Here is a 12,168-nt window from a genome sequence, read left to right as displayed (position 1 = left end):
TTATCACAAAAAACAATAAATACTTACTAAAAATATAATAAATATTAATTATAATATTTATAAATATAAAATAAATATAGATTCAGATTTTAAAATTATTATTAATAAATATTAATTTTTTGAAATATATTTTCTAGAATTATTAATTGATATAAGTGAAATTACTTTACAATATTACAAATTATTCAAGAATATAATATTAAATTGAATCTATCAAATCTAATAATCTACATTTATATAAAAAAATTTAATTTTAGAAATTTATAGAAATAAAAATGTTAATAATGAAATAATGATTTTAGTAGTTAAAAATTGTGAATTTGCATATGATATGTATCTTAGAAATTTTAATAATGTGATATAATTAGGTTGAGATTATATATTTTATAAATCATTAATTGATATTTTAATTTACATTTGATAATTTAATACTTAGCTGACTTCTTTGTTAATGTAAAAATGTAAAAATAGTAAAATAGAAAATAACTGATATAATAATTAAAATATAATAAGAGTACATGTTTTGCATTTTAGATTCTTGATTAATACATTATCAATAAAAATGTTTGATATCTATGCATCCTGTTATATTAATTTTAATATATTCTTTCATATACATCATTAAAATATATATTTTATCTGGATTTATATATTATTTGTTGTTATTTGCATCGTTTCCGAACACTGTCATAGGAAATATTATCCCAACTTCAAGACCTGTAGACTATCCTCATCCATGTGGCTTACATTGAGAATCTTTGGGTTTAAGTCTTGTTTTGGGTAAATATGTTATCCGGGAGAGTACCAATAGCACGTACTAAAAATCATAATAGCCTATGGCAAGGTAAGAGGTTAATAAGCTGATTTCGACATTGAAAGTGGAGGTATTGTCCCCAAATGAGGAAGACTAATGACAATTGGGCCATTTTGTCTTGCGAATATTTGAACTAGAAGATCAGTTAGATCAGATGGAGTAGTAGTAGAAGGAGCAACTAGATCGAATGAAGTAGAAGTAGGATCACCTGTTCTACTGGATGCAAAGCCAATTTGTGTTGACCCTATGTATTTTGATGATAACAAACGTATTTATATCTAAATTATCTGACACGATATCCAATATTTAACTCATAAAAAATACTTAATTGACACTAAATTAATTTGAATTTTATTATAGATGATAATAAAACCAAACACTATATTCATTATCAAGTCCACTTGGATAAGGTTGAGGGTTGAGTTAGTCCGTTGTAAAATTGTAATTCACATGCACGGGGTGGAGTACTGATTTACTAACTGAATTTGACACGGATTTCGATTTATGCGGTGGAAAGATCCATAAAAACCCCTAATTAATAAAATATGTGGACAAGAGTCTTGAAATTTTCAGTGCTGCTCCCTCCGGGCCCCACGGCCTTTTTTTCAATCTCACTGAGGGCCCCAACCTTCTCCCTAATTTTGGTCCCTTCATCCTTCGACAAAATCAGATCCAGAGCGTTCACTACTCCATCCCTCGTAAACACCCCACCCTCAATCTCGACCCCAATCCTCCATACATCGGATACCATCCGTCCGTTCAGCTTTTGATCTCCGTACAACGGACGATAGACCATCGGTACTCCACCGGCGATGCTCTCCGTCACCGAGTTCCACCCACAGTGCGACACGAAGACGCCAACGGCCGGATGCTCGAGAATGAGCTTTTGTGGGGCCCACGGGACTAGTACTCCCTTCCCTCTGGTTCTTTCCACGAACCCAGTTGGGAGGTGCTCCTGGAACTTCTCTCTGAGCGACCACAGAAACGGTGCGCCCTTTGCCTCCAAGCCTTCCGCAATGGCGGCCAGCTCTTCCGGCTGGGGTGTCGTCATCGTGCCGAAGCTCAAGTACACCACTGAGTGGGTCCGTTGCTGGTCCAACCACGGGAGACAACCGGTTTCATCCGGACCGGATGGAGGTGGAGTCAAGATGGCAAAGGGCCCCACTGTGAGGCATTTATATAGTTTCGACTTCAGATCATCAAAAATGGTGGGCTCCAGCTCCCGAAAGGAATTAACGACAACTGCGGCAGCACGTGGCAGCATCTTCCCCATTTGACACAACATACTGGCGAAGGGCGAGTCCAAGTTCCCGGTAATGATCCCTTCCGGCAAGTCCCCAACACGCAACGGTGGCAGCCCCGGAATGGATTCCAGCGGCTGGTCCTCATTCCCGACTATACTTGCTTTAGTGCCAACCGTTGATCCACATTTTTCACCAGTGGAGCCCACATGAGTCATGTGGCGGATGAAATCAGTGTAGTAGTGAGTCGAAAGAGAGCAGAGCCCAGCCGTCCAAAGTGGGACCCAGGGAACACCGAGCTCATCGGCAATATCAGCCGCGAACCACAGAAAAGCATCGCTCAACACGCATGTGAACTGCCTTGAAGTTGCCCTGGCCTCCTCCAGAGCCTTCTTGAAGTTATCCGGCGATGCTTTGAGAAACAACCCGATAGCTTCTACTGGGTACCTCGGAAGTTGGTCGCCGGCGGGAATCCCGTCTGCAACATCATAGTTTCTGATGTTATCGTGGAGGTGGTCTCTGCCGAAGACAGAGCAGTTCGACTTTGCCGTACTGAAGAAGGAGAAGGTTACGTCTGGGGCAGCAACTGCTAACCTGCGGGTGAGGTTGAGGAGAGCGGCTGCGTGGGCACCGAACGGGAAAGCCAAGACGGCTACATGAGGTTTAGTAGTTTTGCTTTGGTGAAGAACTTCAGCCATCGTAGAGCAGAGCGCAGCTGAGTTGAGTGATGGTCGGAGCTCAGTCCAAAGAAATGGTCCGAAATGCATGCGTAGATTGAAGTAACTCTGCAGCAGCAGATATATAGACCATATCGGCATTAAATTATCGGTGCTTATTCCCAGCTATCATTAATAAAAAAGAAGGCTTTGATTTATTATTAGTGGTTGTAGCGGTAGCGATGTGAGGGTAGTGTAAATAAAGAAATAAATTATATATCTCCATTAGGTTGCAATTTGGCAGGTCCATTACCGATTCAACCCAAAATTTTATACAGGTTAGACTTAGATTTTCGGTCTTTCGATTGGGTTCATTGACCAACCCAAGCTCAGATCGGGCCCAAGCCAAACCCGAGTGCATCAAGTTACAGGGCGGGCTGGGCTCGGGTTGAAAAAATCGGGTTTAATTTCAGCCTTGAGCCTTAAGTCTAAATGTTTGAGCCGGGCCTGGGCCTGGGCCTGGGATGACCATAAACATGGTCAAATATGCCCAACTTACACCTAGACCTGTTTATGGGCCTGGCTGGGCCAGGCTCGGGCCAGGTTTTCACTTGTCATTAATGAAAATATACTAGGCCCGAGCCCAAGCCCGGCCCGTCCAACGGGCCTATAACTTGGGCCTGAGCCCGGCCCTGGTAAAAAGCCCGAAACTCGAGCATGAGCCCGAGCCCGAAGCCTGACCTAATTGAAAAAAACAGATAGTATTTTTTTTCTATTTAAATGAACAATAGGCCTACAAGATGGTATTTTTCCCTTTCTTTTATATTTTAAAACATAATTTTACATTCTTAAATAAAAAAATTTATTCATCGGGCCGGGCCGGGCTTTTTGGCCCGACTTTAAACCTGCAAGCCTATAAGCATATTCAAGTCCGTCCGAAAATCGGGCCGGGCCGAGCCGGCTCGTCAGGCCACCCGGCCCATGAACAAGTCTACTTACACCCCTATCTCCTATAAACAGAGAGAGTTGTAGCATGCTCTATAGACGCTCCACATAACACTCTGATCGTGCATTGGAAACATCTTTGAAATGTTTCTAATACATGGTTGGCATGTGCTGTAAAGTACCTGTAGAGTATAAATGTGAAGTCCTAAGGATGGGAGATGCATGGAAAAAGAAGCGATGGACTGTGGGGTGGATATAGAACGTACTTAGTGGGGACACTTGGATATGCTAGTTGCCATATTTTATGCAACCAATCACGTGAATACATGAGTACCGTTCCATATACATGAGCGAACTTCATAGGACCAACAAAGGCATGAGCAACCTAATTCGCCTACCTTTTGACAAAATAAAAAAGAAACGTTAATATCATGAACTTCACTGACCCAATGACCCCTGTGATATGATCGAATTGTTGATTCATTCAATAATTTTTGGCCGGTTTTTTATAATTATTTTTTGATAAGCCATATATTTAAACCAAACAATCGAATCATTAATCCAAAAACCAATAGCCAAAATGGTTTCGATTCTGAATTAATTTTTAAAACCTTATGAAAACCTCATTGCACAAATGAATATCACAGAGAACTAGCAACCTCATAACGGACGGGAATCTTTTCGAACTCACAATATCGTGCTAGCAAGAGGAAAATAGATTCTCGCTAGATCAAGTGCGATCCAGTAATGAACTATCTCTCTCCCAAATTGAAGAAAATACGATCTTGCTAAGACAAGCGAGATCTAAAATTTGAGGCTAACAGCTACTATGATCTCATGACAATTGGCAAAATGGGTCATACACGACTCATATTAAAGATTGCATTGCTTGGGAGCGTTCTCAAGGTAAGACACACGACTACCTACCTCAGGGAGACCATGCTTGGTTGTACTTAATTTCTATGCATACACGCGTCAATCCTTGAGTGGCCTCTAAGAACATGTTTCTAGCATGTTTGTTAAAGTAACAAAGATTGTAGAATATACAATTCCATGCATGTATAGCTTGGCTCCCTAACTCTATAAACACCGGGTGAGGACCTTGAGAGAGGGATCCTTTCCCTAAGCCATTTTCACCCTAATTCCCTTCTGATAGTTTTTTTTCACCTTTAGGCTGTGTTTGGAAATGATGCAAAGGGAGTGTAAATCCTGGTTTAGGGTAATTTGCACTTATGTTCACTTTCGCCTATGTTTGGCAATATTACATTTATGTATTGACAAATGATAGAAATAGGGGTGGCCACAAGCCAAGCTCTTTACGAGATACTCGAGTTTGGCTTGGCTCAATTTCAACCGAGCTTCAAGTTGAGCTCTAGCCCAATTTATAGGCTCGTTTATTAATTGAGTTGAGCTCGAATATATATATATATATATATATATATATAATAAAGATCTAGAAAATAATATATAATAAAAATATTATAATTTTTTATTTTTAAATATCAAATAAAGAATATTTTTTATTTTTATAAAACATTTTTTCTCAAATCGAGCTCAAGCCCTGTACTACCTTGGTGAGTCGAGCTCGAGCCTCGTACTATTCGGCTTGGCTTGGCTCGAATCCACCCCTAAACAAAAGACACATTTTCCAATGCATATTTACATTGATAATAAGATGTAAAAGTACATTAATAAAAAAGAAGTAAATTTGCATTCAAGTGTGCATTTGATAAAAAAAGGCATATGCTTTATTGGAATTCGTGTTTGCATCCATTACAACAGTAAGAAGGTAAATTTGTCGATGCAAAACTAACCCAACTTTACAATTTATATGGATCATTTTACACTACATATTTTCATTCATACTTATTTGCATCGTTTCCAAACACAATCTTATGAAATATTATCCCAACTTCAAGACCTGTAGACTATCCTCGTCCATGTGGCTTACATTGAGAATCTTTGGGTTTAAGTCTTGTTTTGGGTAAATATGCTATCAGGGAGAGTACCAATAGCACGTACTAATAATCATAATAGCCTATGGAAAGGGAAGAGGTTAATAAGCTGATTTCGACATTGGAAGTGGAGGTATTGTCCCCAAATGAGGAAGACTAATGACAATTGGGCCATGCTGTCTAGCAAAGTAATTGAGCTAGAAGATCAGCTAGATCAGATGGAGTAGTAGTAGAAGGAGCAACTAGATCGAATGAAGTAGAAGTAGGATCACCTATTCTACTGGATGCAAAGCTAGTTTGTGTTGACCCTATGTGTTTTGATGATAACAAACTTGATGAGGGGTAATTTGGTCATCCAAATTATATCACGACACGTGGCATCCCTGGACACCTAGATGACACCTCAACACTAAGTAAGCAAACCACCTCGGTGGAGCAACTAGCAGCACCTCGTCCAGGGCCAACCTATAGTGCAGGCCAACCAAAGGTACCTTGGTGTAAGGAGCGACTTCCTTCGAGGACTGGCCGAGCTAACTTGGGAATAGGTAGCATCCTACGAGGTGTGCTCACCAACTTACTCATTGATCCCATTATCAGGACCGAATTCTTTGGGAGTAGCACCGCTCAACCGTTAAGCCCACCTACTTGCATCACCCGCCTTAGAGCCGATTGAGTGGATCTTAGATCTCTCAACGGATTACGTAATTGACAATGATATTCTCTCCGAGCATAGCGGAAGCAGCTCTCCGAGAATCTCGAACCCGTTACGAAGGGCCTCCAGCCCCTCACACCCATATAAAGGCATCACTTTCCTAAAAGAAGGTATGTGCAATTTAGCTCTTATACACTCTGATCTTCTAACACTCTAATTCCTTCAAAAAATCTTAATTCACTGACTTAAGCATGAGAGTACCCACCTTAGGTAAAGCAACCCAGGCACTCTAATACTATTTCCTTGCAGGTCTCTCTAGAGAACTACATAGCTTGTTGATCAAACTAGCTCGGCATCCAAGCTACCTCCTAGCTTGGCTCCATTCAGCTCGACATCCGAGTCATCAGCTAGTAGGGAGCTGTCAGATCGTGCACCATAAATTGGCATCTTCCATGGGATCACACAACAAAAAGTTGTAGTCTCATCTTGTTCTCTCATTCCTACCGATCTATTGGCTTCTTCAAGCAACCAACCTGCAAACAACAACAACAACAACCAGGTCAGAGAGCAGGACCAGGTTGTATCACTCCTAGAGGTCCCCTCAGTGACCAAACAACTCATAGTGCCCCTGACATCCGAGTCATCAGCTAGTAGGGAGCTGTCAGATCGTGCACCATAAATTGGCACCTTCCATGGGATCACACAACAAAAAGTTGTAGTCTCATCTTGTTCTCTCATTCCTACCGATCTATTGGCTTCTTCAAGCAACCAACCTGCAAACAACAACAACAACAACCAGGTCAGAGAGCAGGACCAGGTTGTATCACTCCTAGAGGTCCCCTCAGTGACCAAACAACTCATAGTGCCCCTGACATCCGAGTCATCAGCTAGTAGGGAGCTGTCAGATCGTGCACCATAAATTGGCACCTTCCATGGGATCACACAACAAAAAGTTGTAGTCTCATCTTGTTCTCTCATTCCTACCGATCTATTGGCTTCTTCAAGCAACCAACCTGCAAACAACAACAACAACAACCAGGTCAGAGAGCAGGACCAGGTTGTATCACTCCTAGAGGTCCCCTCAGTGACCAAACAACTCATAGTGCCCCTGACCCTACTAGGCGTCCCAACCGTGCCAAACTTGGCTTTTCCACTACCTCAGGTAAACCGACCTCTCCCTCCAATTGAGCCCCCGATGGCTCCTGTTGGGATTGATGTGCATCAGTTCCATGAGTTGGTGCAGTATGTTTGGAGGATGAATTTATAGATGAGAATGTGGGAAGATTGATTTGCTACCCTGGTAGGGATACAACAGTAGCAGCCGCAACAACATCAATAACCACAGCTTCAGCAGTAATCACAATAGTAGCAACAACAGAATTAGAACATTGGGCTAAACCTGAACCAAGTTCCTAACTAGAACCAGAATCAAGTCCCCGATCAAAATGTGAACCGGGACCCCACAGAAGATTTGAACTGAGCTACAACAACTATTGGGATCGAAACCACTAGCTCAATCGAAGGGTCCCGAAGGAGGTGCCGCATACGCATACGTTGTGCTTCAAGGAAGAGTCAACTCGCCTTAATCGCAAGTGAGGTGGAGAAGAAAATGAGAAGGAGGCCTGCCAGATTGGCACCTCACTGCCACAACATGTATCTTGAACCTCACCGCTAGCTATCGAGATCCTCGCGACCCTGCGGCCTAAAGACTTTAAGGGCCCCAGTTTGGAATCTTATGATGGAACAACATACCCCGTCGACCATCTTGATAGTTTCCAAGCCCTAATGTAATTGCACGGGGCAAATAACGCAAGCCTGTGTATGGACTCCCAACGACTTTCTGAGGCACAACTCGAATGTGGTACTTGGGTTGGCCATAGGCTCCATAAGAAGTTGGAACCAGTTCATTGACCTATTTACCACACATTTCATAAACAACACGAGGTGGCTGAAATCAGCGACCTGTCTGCTAAACTTCTTTTAGAGGCCAGATGAGAAACTTCGAGATTATATTAAAAGGTTCAATCTGGAGAAACTACAAGTTCTTAACCTCAACCTAGTTGTCCAGATCACCGCAGCGGTCAACGGTGTTTGGCATCTAGACTTGCACTGGGAAGTTGAGTTGAAGCCTCCAATCCCTATGGAGTTCCTTAACCACGTGGCTAAGTTAATGAAGGCCGAAGAGGTGCTTGGATCCCGGTTAGAGCTGAACGACAAGAAGAAAAGGACTGAAGAAGAAGCGGGGAGCAACAAGTAGTGGCATAGGAGTAAGTCACCCAAGAGAAGCCGGTCACCCCGCAACAGGCGAAGCAAGTCACCAAGAAAGAGTAGGTCTCCCCAACATAGTTCTAGATCTGGTTGGTGATCTAGAACCTTGCCAGTTTAGAACTAGAGTTATACCGAGTACATAAGATGGCCACCCAGGATGAGAGGAGACTCTGCCAATAAAAACCCTAATAAGTATTGCCATTTCCACCATGATATAGGCCATGATACTGAGAACTACAAAAACCTAACGGGTAGGATCGAGGAGTTGATCCGTTGCGGTTGCTTGAGATAATTCATTAAGAGAGAAGACCGAGGTTGACCTACCGAGAAGCTCAAAGATGTACCCTAGTCGAGCAGGGAGCAAGATAGAGACCAACCTCAACGAGACCCACCACCAGTAGAACAGCTCATCTGTGGCATCATTAATATGACCATGAGAGGGTGGATAGTAGCAGGATGCACCACCTCGGTAGGCAAAAGTTTACTTCAGGATCTTGAACATGATAGTGAGAATCCTTCAAAGTGCCAACACAAAGAGGAGGTAATTTACTTTATGGAGGATGACGCTCAAGGGATTCAGTACCCGCATGATGACGCCCTTGTTGTTAAGTTGACAATAAATGACTTTGAAGTGAAAAGAATTCTAGTCGAGTCGGGGAGCTAGGCCGATATTATCTTCCTAGATGCATTTGAGCGGATGGAGCTTAGTAAGAAGGACTTATAGCTGGCCAATGCTCCCTTGGTTGGCTTTAGTGGAGAGGTAGTTCGGCCCCTAGGCCGAGCGAGAGTCCCAATGGTGGCGGGCTCAGTGCCAAACGTGGTACAATTCGATCATGATTTCCTAGTGGTCATAACCCCCTTTTGCAACACCATTCTGGGACAACTTATCTTTCACGCTCTCCGAGCGGTAGTGTCGACCTACCATTTAGCAATGAAATTTCCAACATCCAATGGAGTACCGGAGTAGGAGTCATGTGAGGCGATTAGCTCGAGTCTTGCAAATGTTATGTGGCCACGCTAAAGGATAAGGGAAAATAGGCTATCGACATCAACATGGAGCTGCGCCCAGAAATTATTGACGAGCAAGCTCGCCCCATTGAAGACATTGTCCTAGTGCTGTTCTCATATGTTGAGCCTGAGAAGATAGTGCAGATCAGGGCTTGCCTTTCTGAACCTTTGCGCTCAAATCCTTCTTTTTAATTGAGTGACTTTAAGATCTTATTATTAAAATAAGTAATTATTTCCAGCTTATTTTCCAAAATCCAATAATTGTTTAATGGTGTGGTCTCGACCCAAATAAGTACTTATTTTTAAGCAATAGGGATGCAAATGGATCCGATTATGATCCGATTTGATTCAAGATCCAATCGTATTTGGTCGAATTTGAATCACCCCAGTTTGGATCTTCATATTAGATTGGATCGGATAATAGGATCCGATCAAAAATTGGATTGGATTTGGATCACCCCCTATCCAATCTGATATGCATGCTATATATAATACATATGTATGATATTTATGTATTTATAAAATATATTATTTATATTGTATTTTTGAAAATTTATTATATTATTTATTTTGTGTAAAATGTATATATATGATGAAAATAATTAAAAAATTATGAGCATCGAAAAAATATCCCTCTGGTTGTTCACTTCATGGCCGATGCTATGGAGTTGCCACCCATCGGAATACCTTACTAGGAGTGATGGGCTTCCTGGATTTAAATCTCACAAAACTTTCAGAAATAACGACTCCATATCAATCGGCCAGGATAAGGCTAATCTGGGTAAGTGATGTGTGTGCAAATTACACATAAATTATGATGTTTATGCATGGTTTTGATGCTGATTTGTGTAAATTCTTACCTTAATTTAGCTTGATTTTAGGAAATTATCAATGGAAACCAGATTAGGGGAAAGATAACATAAAACCATGGAAAAGAGGCCAAGTGGAGGCAATTCAGCCCAACTGGGAGAAAGGCCCAACCGAGAAGCCTAAGGAGGGCTATTCGGCCCATGAAGCCTAGGTAGCACTCCATGGGGGAACCCAAGGAGAGAGCCTAGCTGAAGGTCTCCAAGGGAGCCCATTTGGTCCAGCAAGAGGGAGGCCCATGTACAGCCCAAAGTGCAGCCCAAAGTGTAGCCCAAGGAGCCTAAAGGCGGCAAACTTTCTAGAAGAGAAAAAGGGGCTGAAGCGAAAGCTATAGAAGTTGAAGAGAAAGAGGGAAAAAGGGCTCAAACTCCTTTGGTTCGAAATCCTTTTGGGGAGAATTGAGGGAGAGGCACGCAAGAGGGAAGAAAGGGGGAGATTCAAGAAGCTTCAAGAGAAGAAGAGTTGCTGAACCCGAATTTGGAGAAGAAGCCATTGGAGAAGATCAATCTAGGTTGTCTCCTTCTTCGATTCTGCGCAAGTGGTGACCAAACTCAGCTAGGGTTTTATGCTATTTTCTCCATTAATTCCTCTCTCTTACTGTAACTGAATTATGTTTCATGTAATTTCAGATCTGTAATTAGTTCTCTAGGGTTATTCAAAGGGATTAGATTCAATTTTGATGTTTATTGATTAGGATTTTAATTGTTAGAATAGCTAGCCGAATTGAATTTGTATGCTGGACTGTCCGAATTACTTGATGAAGAATTTAGACAATCTGATTTTTGTTTGGCTGAACTGTTCTTAATTCTTGAAGTTTCTAGATTGCTTGAGAAAGAGTTTAGAAATTCGGATTTGCTAATCAAGAACCGAATTGAATACAAGGTTAGAGATAACTTGTACAATTCAGTTGGTGTTCATTCAATTCTGCAATGATTCCCTAGAACTCTTGATCTTAATGCATGCATGAGGATTAGATTCTTGATAGAGATATGAAGGGATGAGATATCCATCGTATGGACGCCCAAATCTTGCGGAATAGAATGGGTGAATTTCAAAAAATTTCTCTCCATCTTAATGTTCATTACATAGATATGGATTTTAATCTATGTTCCATTTCCATTTGTTCATCTATGAGATTTCCCTCCCATCTCAGTGACGGAGACAACGACTTGTCTCTGGAAATGTGGGAAACCACATAGGGTGCATGGAGCCAACTGTTTCAGCTACAAAACCCCACCACCTTTCTGTGAAGGATCATATCCACTCATCATATGAGTTTTGCCTTTGGCCTCTGTCAGACAAGGTTCAGAGCCGTTTTTAGGTAAACCTTTCTGTCCAGTGAGTGCTCACCCATCATATTCGTGAACGCCAAGGTACCGTGAGAGAGTTCCCATTTTCTGGTGAAGCCCCTCCTACATCAGTCTATAACGCCCCTATTATCTTATGAAACACTCAGACAAGAACAATAGCAAATGGATAGCCCATTTTCTGGTGCGTTTCTTCATTATTGAAGGACCCATCTTCATGCTAATGATGGAAGGCCTTTAAAGAGTTCATCATATGAATCTCCCTATCATATGCACTCATATTTGCTGGCGAGAATGGAAAAATTACTCCCTAGTTTGATTTAGGTCAAACCAAAGTGGCTCCCACTAATTTCCATAAAGCCAGATTTCGGTGGGCTCAAATCGGCTAGGGTTCTGCACAAATCCTCTTCAGGAGGTGTGGGGCCCACCACTAAGGGAGGTCATCCAATGACCCG

The 12,168-nt window shown here is 41.8% G+C and overlaps 1 pseudogene across 1 annotated transcript; it reads right to left on the bottom strand.

The window, feature by feature from the left end:
• Positions 1–1,142: 1,142 nt before the first annotated feature.
• On the bottom strand, positions 1,143–2,892 carry LOC104611375 (anthocyanidin 3-O-glucosyltransferase 7 pseudogene; annotated as a pseudogene). Its single transcript, XR_016079327.1, has one exon. The product of XR_016079327.1 is annotated as an anthocyanidin 3-O-glucosyltransferase 7 pseudogene (transcript).
• Positions 2,893–12,168: the final 9,276 nt, after the last annotated feature.

This window comes from Nelumbo nucifera, chromosome 8 (assembly GCF_055504915.1).
Source record: "Nelumbo nucifera cultivar China Antique chromosome 8, China Antique-T2T, whole genome shotgun sequence".
Lineage (NCBI taxonomy): Eukaryota > Viridiplantae > Streptophyta > Magnoliopsida > Proteales > Nelumbonaceae > Nelumbo > Nelumbo nucifera.
This window is presented reverse-complemented; position numbering and strand designations above follow the sequence as displayed.